Source organism: Coenobita brevimanus, chromosome 70 (genome assembly GCF_032717465.1).
Source record: "Coenobita brevimanus isolate Jiangsu-jjx chromosome 70, ASM3271746v2, whole genome shotgun sequence".
Taxonomy (NCBI): Eukaryota; Metazoa; Arthropoda; class Malacostraca; order Decapoda; family Coenobitidae; genus Coenobita; species Coenobita brevimanus.
Genome location: NC_137023.1, coordinates 2774479 through 2786916, shown reverse-complemented (window position 1 = coordinate 2786916; position 12438 = coordinate 2774479). Strand labels below are relative to the sequence as shown.

General features: G+C 43.7%; 3 non-coding genes across 3 annotated transcripts; 1 reads left to right on the top strand and 2 right to left on the bottom strand.

The window, feature by feature from the left end:
- Positions 1 to 1893: 1893 nt before the first annotated feature.
- Positions 1894 to 2012, top strand: LOC145406489 (5S ribosomal RNA). Its single transcript, XR_013898532.1, has one exon. It is a non-coding gene; the product is annotated as a 5S ribosomal RNA (ribosomal RNA).
- Positions 2013 to 7518: 5506 nt separating this feature from the next.
- LOC145406562 (5S ribosomal RNA) lies at positions 7519 to 7635 on the bottom strand. Its single transcript, XR_013898582.1, has one exon. It is a non-coding gene; the product is annotated as a 5S ribosomal RNA (ribosomal RNA).
- Positions 7636 to 9744: 2109 nt separating this feature from the next.
- Positions 9745 to 9861, bottom strand: LOC145406560 (5S ribosomal RNA). Its single transcript, XR_013898581.1, has one exon. It is a non-coding gene; the product is annotated as a 5S ribosomal RNA (ribosomal RNA).
- Between the last annotated feature and the right edge of the window lie 2577 nt (positions 9862 to 12438).

Here is a 12438-nt window from a genome sequence, read left to right as displayed (position 1 = left end):
GGTCTTGGTGCCAAATGAAAGCCCATATGAGAGTTCCTGCATGCTGATAACAGTAAATATCTTTATCTTCAGCGGGTTTCAAGTTAGAGCCCACTGAAAATCCGTGACCTTGATTTTGACCTTTCAAGGTCACTCGAGTGCCTCCAAAATTTAATTACTTCCTTTTGGGACCGATGCCCAAATATCTCGAAAGTTTCATGTAATTTCATTCAGCCGTTTTTCCGTAATATTGCTAACAAACAAACAAGCCGACCAAAAACAATACCTCGCCAGACTCCGTCCGGGCGAGGTAATTAGGAAAAATTCAAAGTAACTAGAGAAGATCGAAATTCAGGGTCACAGGCAAGGTCAGCTAAAACTTTGCTGATCTGGTCTGGACCAAGTTTGGTGGAAGTGTTAAGAGTCAGAAAAGAATAAATGGCTTATATTTTGCCATCAATCAGCCAAAGGTTAAGGTCACAGGACAAAGTGAAATGTATGGCCTTCAGACCAGCTGGTGGGAGCTTGTTGTACACTCAAAATGCTCCTTGTTTTACTCTGGCTCTGTCCAGATGATTTTAGCCCAGTAAATACAGGCTTTGGGAACTAGCGAAGTGAGATATAGCCTTCTGTGACCTCTTTGTCATTTAGGTATTCTCTTATGCTGCTTACAGTTGTTTGTAGACGGCAAGAATAAACTACATACGGTATTATATCTGTCTGTAGGGGATGAGGAGAACCAAGGATATGACAGCCCAACAGGCGATACGAAATGAGAGAGAGAGAGAGAGAGAGAGAGAGAATCTGATGTAAGTTTCAGGGAGAGCTAGACAAGTGTGAGGCTTACAGGAGATGAGGGCATGTGGGAAGGGGATTAAAAGGATGAGTGTTTGTGTGGGGGAAGGCGAGAGGGGGAGTGAGAGGAACTGGGAGGAGAAAGTATGAGAGGGACGGGGAAAGGCAGTGAGGGGGGAAGGGAGTGGGATAGTGTAAGAGAGAGGGGTGGGGAGACAGTGTGTGGGAGGGAGTGTTAGAGGAAGGTGGAGTGTGTGCGGGAGAGGGGAGAATTTCAGGGAGGGGAGGTGCGTAAGGGGAATGGGAAAGACTGTGAGGGGAAGGAGAGAGAGATTGTGAAGGGGAGAGGAGAGAAAATATAAGTGAGAAGGGGAAACTGTAAGGGGAACGGAGAAGAATGGTGTGTGAGAGTGGTAGTCAGTAGAGGGAGCCTGAATGGGAGAGGAAGCGTGAACGCGTTGGGAAGGAAATGAAGAGAGGCGGCGGGATTGGTATGATGAGAGGCAGGGCTGTGAGGATGAAGACAGGTTGCAAAGCGGATGAGAGAGAGAGAGAGAGAGAGAGAGAGAGAGAGAGAGAATATGGGAGAAGAATGACTACTGAGTTTGAGATAGCAATTAGACTGGCTGTATAGGACTAAAGATGAAGGATGGAAGGAGATATCTGATAGCCAACGCTGGAAAATTACTGACCATTGCCCACAACTGACGACGCATTATACACTCGTTTGCAAAAACTGAATAATTCTGGATGACTGCCTTCACTTACAGCAGATGAACTGAAGCCTTCCTCATTAATTCTGAAGTGAGATTCTTCTCCCTCAATTATTTTGGACTAACAAGAGACAATTCTCCTTCTCCACCTCCACCTCCAGCTCCGTCTACGTCTCTATGTCCTCCTCCTGGTCCTCCTCCTCCTCCACCTGCTCCTCCTCCACCTGTTTTTTTCTTCTTGCCTTTCCTTATAATAATAATAATAATAATAATAATAATAATAATAATAATAATAATAATAATAATAATAATAATAATAATAATAATAATAATAATAATAATAATAATAATAATAATAATAATAATAATAATAATAATAATAATAATTAATAATAATAATAATAATAATACTGGCCATACCACGTTGAGTACACCACTTCCCGTCCGATCAGCGAAGTTAAGCAACGTTGGGTCTGGTTAGTACTTGGATGGGTGACCGCCTGGGAACACCAGATGCTGTTGGCATAACGTTCTCCCTACGTGTCAAGTGGGGTTGGTCGAGGATTAGTCTCCCTCCCTGTAAAACAATTAACTCTAAGCCCTTGGCCACCCCGTTTGGGATACATGGCGTCTGGCAATGAATGAATGAAAATTATTATTATTATTATTATTACTTACTACTACTATTACTACTATTATTATCATAATAATAATAATAATAAAATAATAATAATAATAATAATAATAATAATCTATCTATCTATCTATTGCCAGACGCCTCAATCCCGTTTCGGGTGGTAAAAAACAAATCGCCTCCAAGTCGCCCTGTCCCCCGCCATTTCACCGCCCTGCTCCCAACTCACACCCCCTCCCTCATATACCTCTCCACCCTATCCCTCCATCTCATCCTCGGCCTCCCCCTCCCTCTTCCCCCCTCCACCTCACTCACATACACTCTCTTCGTCAGTCTTTCACCCTCCATCCTCTCCACATGGCCAAACCACCTCAGTGTGTTCCTCATAACGCTTCCTATCACATCCACATGCACACCACAACGCTCCTTTATATCCTCATTTGTCAGCCTGTCTCTCCATGTGACTCTACAGGCTCCTCTTAAATAACTCATTTCCACTGCACTCACTCTTAACTTGTGTCCTTCCAACAACGTCCAAGCTTCACTTCCGTACGTTAGAGTTGGTATCACAATACTGTCATGTAGTAACTTTTTCACTTCCATGCTCACTTCCCTGTTTCTTATCACTGCTTTCAAAGACCCAGCAACCTTTCTTCCCTGCTGTACCCTTTCAAGCATTTCACCCTCCAAACCTCCATCCTTGCTCATCACACTACCCAAGTACTTAAACGTACTCATATTTTCCAATTCCTCACCATCCAATCTCGCTGTACATTCACTGACTTCACCTCTCTCAAAGACCATCACTTTACTCTTCCCTACGTTCACCTTTAGTTTCCGTTTGTTACACACTCTCCCAAACTCATCCACCAAGCCTTGCAGCTCCCCTTCGTCTTCACTCAACAACACAGTATCATCTGCAAACAACAGTACAGGGAGTTTCCAAACACTATCCTTTCTCACCAGGGCAACTCCAACATCCACTACCCTACCTTGTACCTCTTTTATTACCCCATCCATGTATAGATTGAACAACCATGGCGACATGACACATCCCTGTTTCAACCCAACTTTCAAAGAGAAAAATTCACTTAGATCACCATCCACACGCACTACAGCCTTCGCACCATTGTACATACTCTTCACAGCATTCAACAACTTCCCATCTACTCCATATATTCTTAATACTTTCCACAATCCTTGTCTATCCACCCTGTCATATCTATCTATCTATCTATTGCCAGACGCCTCAATCCCGTTCGGGGTGGCCACAAACAAATCGCCTCCAAGTCGCCCTGTCCCCCGCCATTTCACTCCCCTGCTCCCAACTCACACCCCCCTTTCTCATATACCTCTCCACCCCATCCCTCCATCTCATCCTTGGCCTCCCCTTCCCTCTTCCCTCCTCCACCTCACTCACATACACTCTCTTCGTCAGTCTTTCACCCTCCATCCTCTCCACATGGCCAAACCACCTCAATGTGTTCCTCATAACGCTTCCTATCACATCCACATCAACACCACAACGCTCCTTTATATCCTCATTCGTCAGCCTGTCTCTCCATGTGACTCCACAGGCTCCTCTTAAATAACTCATTTCCACTGCTCTCACTCTTGACTTGTGTCCTTCCAACAACGTCCAAACTTCACTTCCGTACGTTAGAGTTGGTATCACAATACTGTCATGTAACTTTTTCACTTCCATGCTCACTTCCCTGTTTCGTATCACTGCTTTCAAAGAACCAGCAACCTTTCTTCCCTGCTGTACCCTTTCAAGCACTTCACCCTCCAAACCTCCATCCTTACTCATCACACTACCCAAGTACTTAAACGTACTCACATTTTCCAATTCCTCACCATCCAACCTCACTGTACATTCACTGACTTCACCTCTCTCAAAGACCATCACTTTACTCTTCCCTACATTCACCTTTAGATTCCGTTTCTTACACACTCTCCCAAACTCATCCACCAAGCCTTGCAGCTCCCCTTCGTCTTCACTCAACAACACAGTATCATCTGCAAACAACAGTACAGGGAGTTTCCAAACACTATCCTCTCTCACCAGGGCCACTCCAACATCCACTACCCTACCTTGTACCTCTTTTATTACCCCATCCATGTACAGATTGAACAACCATGGAGACATGACACATCCATGTTTCAACCCAACTTTCAAAGAGAAAAATTCACTTAGTTCACCATCCACACGCACTGCAGCCTTCGCACCATCGTATATACTCTTCACAGCATTCAACAACTTCCCATCTACTCCATATATTCTTAACACTTTCTACAATCCTTGTCTATCCACCCTGTCATATGCTTTCTCCAAATTCATGAGAGCCGCATACAACTTCTTTCCCTTCTCTAGAAACTTTTCCACTAAAGATCTAAGAATGAATATCTGATCTACACAACCTCTTCCCTTCCTAAAGCCTCCCCGTTCTTCTCCATCTAATTTCTCTGTTCTTTCTCTAACTCTGTCAATATGTATCCTACCATACACTTTTCCTATTATACTAAGAAGACAAATGCCCCTATGATTACCACACACTTCTTTTTCCCCTTTTTCCTTTGTGCAAGGGAATAATTATACCTGACTTCCAATCCTTCAGGACTCTACCTTCCTCCCAGGCCAATCTGCACATCTTCCACATCCATTCTACTACTATCTCTCCCCCATGCTTCAGCATTTCACCACACACTCCATCAATTCCTGGGGCTTTCCCCGATTTAACTTTCTTCATTGCTTCCACAACTTCTATCCTACTAATTTCTTCCTGTCTTCTCACCTCCCTCCTTCTCCCAGCCATTCCCCCGCCACTTATACTCGCATTACTTCCATCCTCTACGTTCAACAATTCCTTAAAGTGTTCTGTCCATCTGCTCACTTTTTCTCCCTTCTCCACTAGTAATCTACCATTTTGATCTTTCACTCCCCTGCTAACTTCACTTCCACCCTGTCTTACTCTTACTCTTTTCACCTCTTTCCAAAACATTTTCTTACAGTCCCTCCACTTTACACTCAAATTCCTTCCAAATTCCTCATCCACTCTCTTCTGACTCTCTCTTACTAATCTTTTCACCTCTCTCTTTCTTTCTACATATAACTCTTTCTTCCGCCTCTCAACTTCTTCCACGCCTCTTTTTCTCATCCATTCATTGTATGCTTTCTTCTTTTGTGCCACAGCCTGTTTCACCTCTTCAGTCCATCACGCTGTTCCTTGCACCCCCCCTCCGTCTTCTCTTCCTTCCACACACCACATCACATGCTGCACATATTTCTTCTGTAAATATCCTACACACACCTTCCACGTCTCCCATCTGCTCCAATTCATATTTGCCCAATCGTTCCTCCACTTCTCTCTTATACTCTGCCTTTTTCTCATCCTCTTGTAACCTTTCCACTCTCCTTGCAACTATTCCTTCCTCTCGTCTTTCCCTTCTTCTATTCCTCCATCTTACTTGAATTCTAATTCTGGCCACCGCCAAGTAGTGGACTAGTGGTCAGAAAGTCCACTCCCCCAACCTCTATAAACTCTTGCATCCATTACACATCTTCGCATCCTCTCATCCAGACACACATAATCAATCATTGCCTTCCTTTCATTCAGTTCACCACCCACCCTTCTCATCACTCACCATGCATACCTTTGGATCATTTTATGCCTGAAGAGGGTATTGGCTATCACCAACCCCCTCCCAGCACAAATGTCCACTAAAGCACTCCCATTCTCATCTATCTCAGCAGGCACACCCCACTCACCAACTATTCCATCCACCTTCACATTCCTAACTTTACCATTCATATCACCAATCAAAAACACTCTCTCATTCCTTCCAAACTTTTCCATGCACACTTCTACATTTGTCCAGAACTCTTCTCTCACTCTTTTAGCACGATCTTGCGTTGGCGCATACACACACACAATCGCCCACATTTGTATTCCAACTTTCAACTTTGCTCACACAATCCTTGACCCAACTGAGCCATACTGTCTTATGCTCCTCTTCCATCTTTTACTCACAACTATACATACTCCTTCCTTTGCCCTCTCATTCTCACCTACTCCTGCACATATATACCCCATCCATACTCCCATTCTCTCACACTTTCTCCTCTCCATTTTGTTTCAGTTATTCCACATACATCCACTTTCGCACCCTCAAGCACCTGGACAATATCTCTCTCTTTCACCTCATCATTCGCTCCCCTTACATTCCACGTTCCGATAACAATGTCCTTTGTCCGGTCCTTGGTCGTCATCGTTTGGTCAGTCTTTGTCCGAGGCTTATTGTTTGTTTTTTTAGTTAGTTGTTTTCCAGTCATATGCTTTCTCCAAATCCATGAAAGCCGCATACAACTTCTTTCCCTTCTCTAGAAACTTTTCCACTAAAGATCTAAGGATGAATATCTGATCTACACAACCTCTTCCCTTCCTAAAGCCTCCCTGTTCTTCTCCAACTAATTTCTCTGTTCTTTCTCTAACTCTGTCAATATGTATCCTACCATACACTTTTCCTATTATACTAAGAAGACACATGCCCCTATGATTACCACACACTTCTTTTTCCCCTTTTCCTTTGTACAAGGGAATAATTATACCTGACTTCCAATCCTCCGGGACTCTACCTTCCTCCCAGGCCAATCTGCACATCTTCCACATCCATTCTACTACTATCTCTCCCCCATGCTTCAGCATTTCACCACACACTCCATCAATTCCTGGGGCTTTCCCCTGATTTAACTTTCTTCATTGCTTCCACAACTTCTATCCTACTGATTTCTTCCCTGTCTTCTCACCTCCCTCCTTCTCCCAGCCATTCCCCAGCCACTTATACTCGCATTACTTCCATCTTCTATGTTCAACGATTCCTTAAAGTGTTCTCTCCATCTGCTCACTTTTTCTCCCTTCTCCACTAGTAATCTACCATTTTGATCTTTCACTCCCCTGCTAACTTCACTTCCACCCTGTCTTACTCTTCTCTCACCTCTTTCCAGAACATTTTCTTACAGTCCCTCCACTTTACACTCAAATTCCTTCCAAATTCCTCATCCACTCTCTTCTTACTCTCCTACTAATCTTTTCACCTCTCTCTTTCTTTCTACATATAACTCTCTCTTCTGCCTCTCATCTTCTTCCACGCCCCTATTTCTCATCCATTCATTGCATGCTTTCTTCTTTTGTGCCACAGCCTGTCTCACCTCTTCAGTCCACCACGCTGTTCCTTGCACCCCCCTTCGTCTTCTCTTCCTTCCACACACCACATCACATTCATTCATTCATTGCCAGACGCCATGTATCCCAAACGGGGTGGCCAACGGCTCAGAGTTAATTGTTTTACAGGGAGGGGCAGTAATCCTCCACCAACCCCACTTGACACGTAGGGATGCCAACAGCATCTGGTGTTCCCAGGTGGTCACCCATCCAAGTACTAACCAGACCCAACGTTGCTTAACTTCGCTGATCGGACGGGAAGCGGTGTACTCAACGTGGTATGGCCATGCTGCACATATTTCTTCTGTAAATATCCTACACACACCTTCCACGTCTCCCATCTGCCCCAATTCATATTTCCCCAATCGCTCCTGCACTTCTCTCTTATACTCTGCCTTTTTCTCATCCTCTTGTAACCTTTCCACTCTCCTTGCAACTACTCCTTCCTTTCGTCTTTCCCTTCTTCTATTCCTCCATCTTACTTGAATCCTAAATCTGGCTACCACCAAGTAGTGGTCAGAAAGTCCACTCCTCCAACCTCTATAAGCTCTTGCATCCATTACACATCTTCGCATCCTTTCATCCACACACACACATCATCAATCATTGCCTTCCTTTCATTCAGTTCACCACCCACCCTTCTCATCACTCGCCATGCATACCTGTGGATCATTTTATGCCTGAAGAGGGTATTGGCTATCACCAACCCCCTCCCAGCACAAATGTCCACTAACGCACTCCCATTCTCATCTATCTCAGCAGGCACACCCCACTCACCAACTATTCCATCCACCTTCACATTCCTAACTTTACCATTCATATCACCAATCAAAAACACTCTCTCATTCCTTCCAAACTTTTCCATGCACACTTCTACATTTGTCCAGAACTCTTCTCTCACTCTTTTAGCACGATCTTGCGTTGGCGCATACACACACACAATCGCCCACATTTGTATTCCAACTTTCAACTTTGCTCACACAATCCTTGACCCAACTGAGCCATACTGTCTTATGCTCCTCTTCCATCTTTTACTCACAACTATACATACTCCTTCCTTTGCCCTCTCATTCTCACCTACTCCTGCACATATATACCCCATCCATACTCCCATTCTCTCACACTTTCTCCTCTCCATTTTGTTTCAGTTATTCCACATACATCCACTTTCGCACCCTCAAGCACCTGGACAATATCTCTCTCTTTCACCTCATCATTCGCTCCCCTTACATTCCATGTTCCGATAGCAATGTCCTTTGTCCGGTCCTTGGTCGTCATCGTTTGGTCAGTCTTTGTCCGAGGCTTATTGTTTGTTTTTTTAGTTAGTTGTTTTCCAGTCATATGCTTTCTCCAAATCCATGAAAGCCGCATACAACTTCTTTCCCTTCTCTAGAAACTTTTCCACTAAAGATCTAAGGATGAATATCTGATCTACACAACCTCTTCCCTTCCTAAAGCCTCCCTGTTCTTCTCCAACTAATTTCTCTGTTCTTTCTCTAACTCTGTCAATATGTATCCTACCATACACTTTTCCTATTATACTAAGAAGACACATGCCCCTATGATTACCACACACTTCTTTTTCCCCTTTTCCTTTGTACAAGGGAATAATTATACCTGACTTCCAATCCTCCGGGACTCTACCTTCCTCCCAGGCCAATCTGCACATCTTCCACATCCATTCTACTACTATCTCTCCCCCATGCTTCAGCATTTCACCACACACTCCATCAATTCCTGGGGCTTTCCCCGATTTAACTTTCTTCATTGCTTCCACAACTTCTATCCTACTGATTTCTTCCTGTCTTCTCACCTCCCTCCTTCTCCCAGCCATTCCCCAGCCACTTATACTCGCATTACTTCCATCTTCTATGTTCAACGATTCCTTAAAGTGTTCTCTCCATCTGCTCACTTTTTCTCCCTTCTCCACTAGTAATCTACCATTTTGATCTTTCACTCCCCTGCTAACTTCACTTCCACCCTGTCTTACTCTTCTCACCTCTTTCCAGAACATTTTCTTACAGTCCCTCCACTTTACACTCAAATTCCTTCCAAATTCCTCATCCACTCTCTTCTTACTCTCCTACTAATCTTTTCACCTCTCTCTTTCTTTCTACATATAACTCTCTCTTCTGCCTCTCATCTTCTTCCACGCCCCTATTTCTCATCCATTCATTGCATGCTTTCTTCTTTTGTGCCACAGCCTGTCTCACCTCTTCAGTCCACCACGCTGTTCCTTGCACCCCCCTTCGTCTTCTCTTCCTTCCACACACCACATCACATTCATTCATTCATTGCCAGACGCCATGTATCCCAAACGGGGTGGCCAACGGCTCAGAGTTAATTGTTTTACAGGGAGGGGCAGTAATCCTCCACCAACCCCACTTGACACGTAGGGATGCCAACAGCATCTGGTGTTCCCAGGTGGTCACCCATCCAAGTACTAACCAGACCCAACGTTGCTTAACTTCGCTGATCGGACGGGAAGCGGTGTACTCAACGTGGTATGGCCATGCTGCACATATTTCTTCTGTAAATATCCTACACACACCTTCCACGTCTCCCATCTGCCCCAATTCATATTTCCCCAATCGCTCCTGCACTTCTCTCTTATACTCTGCCTTTTTCTCATCCTCTTGTAACCTTTCCACTCTCCTTGCAACTACTCCTTCCTTTCGTCTTTCCCTTCTTCTATTCCTCCATCTTACTTGAATCCTAAATCTGGCTACCACCAAGTAGTGGTCAGAAAGTCCACTCCTCCAACCTCTATAAGCTCTTGCATCCATTACACATCTTCGCATCCTTTCATCCACACACACACATCATCAATCATTGCCTTCCTTTCATTCAGTTCACCACCCACCCTTCTCATCACTCGCCATGCATACCTGTGGATCATTTTATGCCTGAAGAGGGTATTGGCTATCACCAACCCCCTCCCAGCACAAATGTCCACTAACGCACTCCCATTCTCATCTATCTCAGCAGGCACACCCCACTCACCAACTATTCCATCCACCTTCACATTCCCAACTTTACCACTCATATCACCGATCAAAAACACTCATTCCTTCCAAACTTTTCCATGCACACTTCCACATTTGTCCAGAACTCTTCTCTCACTCTTCTAGCACGATCTTGCGTTGGCGCATACACACTCACAATCGCCCACATTTGTATTCCAACTTTCAACTTTACCCACACAATCCTTGACCCAACTGATCCATACTGTCTTATGCTCTTCTTCCATCTTTTACTCACAACTATACTGTACATACTCCTTCCTTTACCCTCTCATTCTCACCTACGAATAATAATAGTAATAGTAATAATAATGTTAATAATAATAATAATAATTATTATTATTATTATTATTATTATTTTATTATTATTATTATTATTATCATCATCATTATGATAGAAATAAAATAATTGTTTTTATTATCATCACAGTCTTATAACAAACTAGAGGGGCAATCAGTGGTGTGCATCTCTCCTACAAGGGCAATATATTTCCAAACCACTCTTCATGATTAGTTAAATTTTCTCATCATTGATTAGGGTTTCGCAAAAATTGTTTCCCTGATCCAGAACCTGCCATACGATCCTGATTGGCCCCCAAAGTTAATCGATTGTTCCCTGGGACATGGGCTACCTACCCCGAAGATTTGGTCCAAATCTCTCTTTCAGTGTTTGAGTAATCCCGCTAACAGAGAAAGAAACTAAGAAACAAACAAATAGGGGTGAAAACATACTGTCCTTGTCGGGTAGAATAATGTCACTGTGTTGTGGCTGGGACAGAGTGAAAGGAGTCGTGGGCTATTTTTCCTGGCCACTCAGATGATTGGTCACCTGCTTTAGTATTGTCCTGTGGTCGTACCCACCCCGTTTATAACAATGGTAAGGCTATGAAAATGATGGCAGTGAAGAAAATACAAATGAAGAAGATACACTTAAAGCTAAAGATGGAGATGGAAAAGATGAAGATGGTGATGATGATCAAAATGCTGCTGCTGCTGCTTCTGCTTCTGCTACTACCATTGCTACTATTACTACTACTACTGATGCTGCTGCTGCTGCTGCTCTTGTTGTTTTTGTTGACGATGATGGTGATAATAATTAGGATGATGGTGATGATTAAACTCTGTGCACGGAAACAGACCTAGAATTAGCCATAAACGACTTAAATGGTACAACTCACGGTGTCCCAGTTTAGGGTAAAAAATTGTACCATTAGGGCCCGGAATAAAAAAGTCTTTCGCTGCTGAAGCCATGTGTCTGTAAGAGTGGGGAGAGCAGCATTACAGGTCATAACTGCACAATCTTATGTGCTGGTGATGATTATGCATTCGATATCACAGCACGGGCAGAAGCAAGCACAGTCCACACTCCCACTTCCACTCCTACTCCCACTGCACGGCAATCTGAGTCAAAGGACTCCACATATTACAATACTTGCTGTACAATGGCATTTAATTTTACATTACGTCTTTTATGTAATATACTATAATCCTGTGTGTGTGTGTGTGTGTGTGTGTGTGTGTGTGTGTGTGTGTGTGTGTGTGTGTGTGTGTGTGTAGCTCAATCAAAACTGGAAAAAGGATTTTCATGAAACGTGACAGGATGGTTGGAAGTGGGTCGCAGATGGGTTTAAGTTCATGTCGACTGAAATTTTCTGAAGGGGTGTTTCGGCTCTTAATAAGTTTCCCGTACGTGTTATATTATGTGTATCTGGACATGGTGCTTGCTCCAAGGCGTGCGGGGTTTCGGAAACGGCTCTCATGTGGATGACTGCTGAGTGATTCGGTAGGGCCACGAGGCGTTTGTAGTAATTATGATGCTAGAGGATGACACCTTCATGTGACAACACTGATAACCAGGAGGCTCAGCTACCTGGTTATACAAACGTATCTCATTTACCTCCTTATCCCCGGAAATGACGATGGTTTGGACACTGAAGGTCAAACAAGATCGTAACAATTAATAAAGTCAGTGTTTGCCCATAGCGAAAAATAAACATAGACAGGTTGTCAAATGCAAATGTTCGGACAGTGGCCATCCTCTTTATTTGCTAAGGTGATACAACATCAATTTG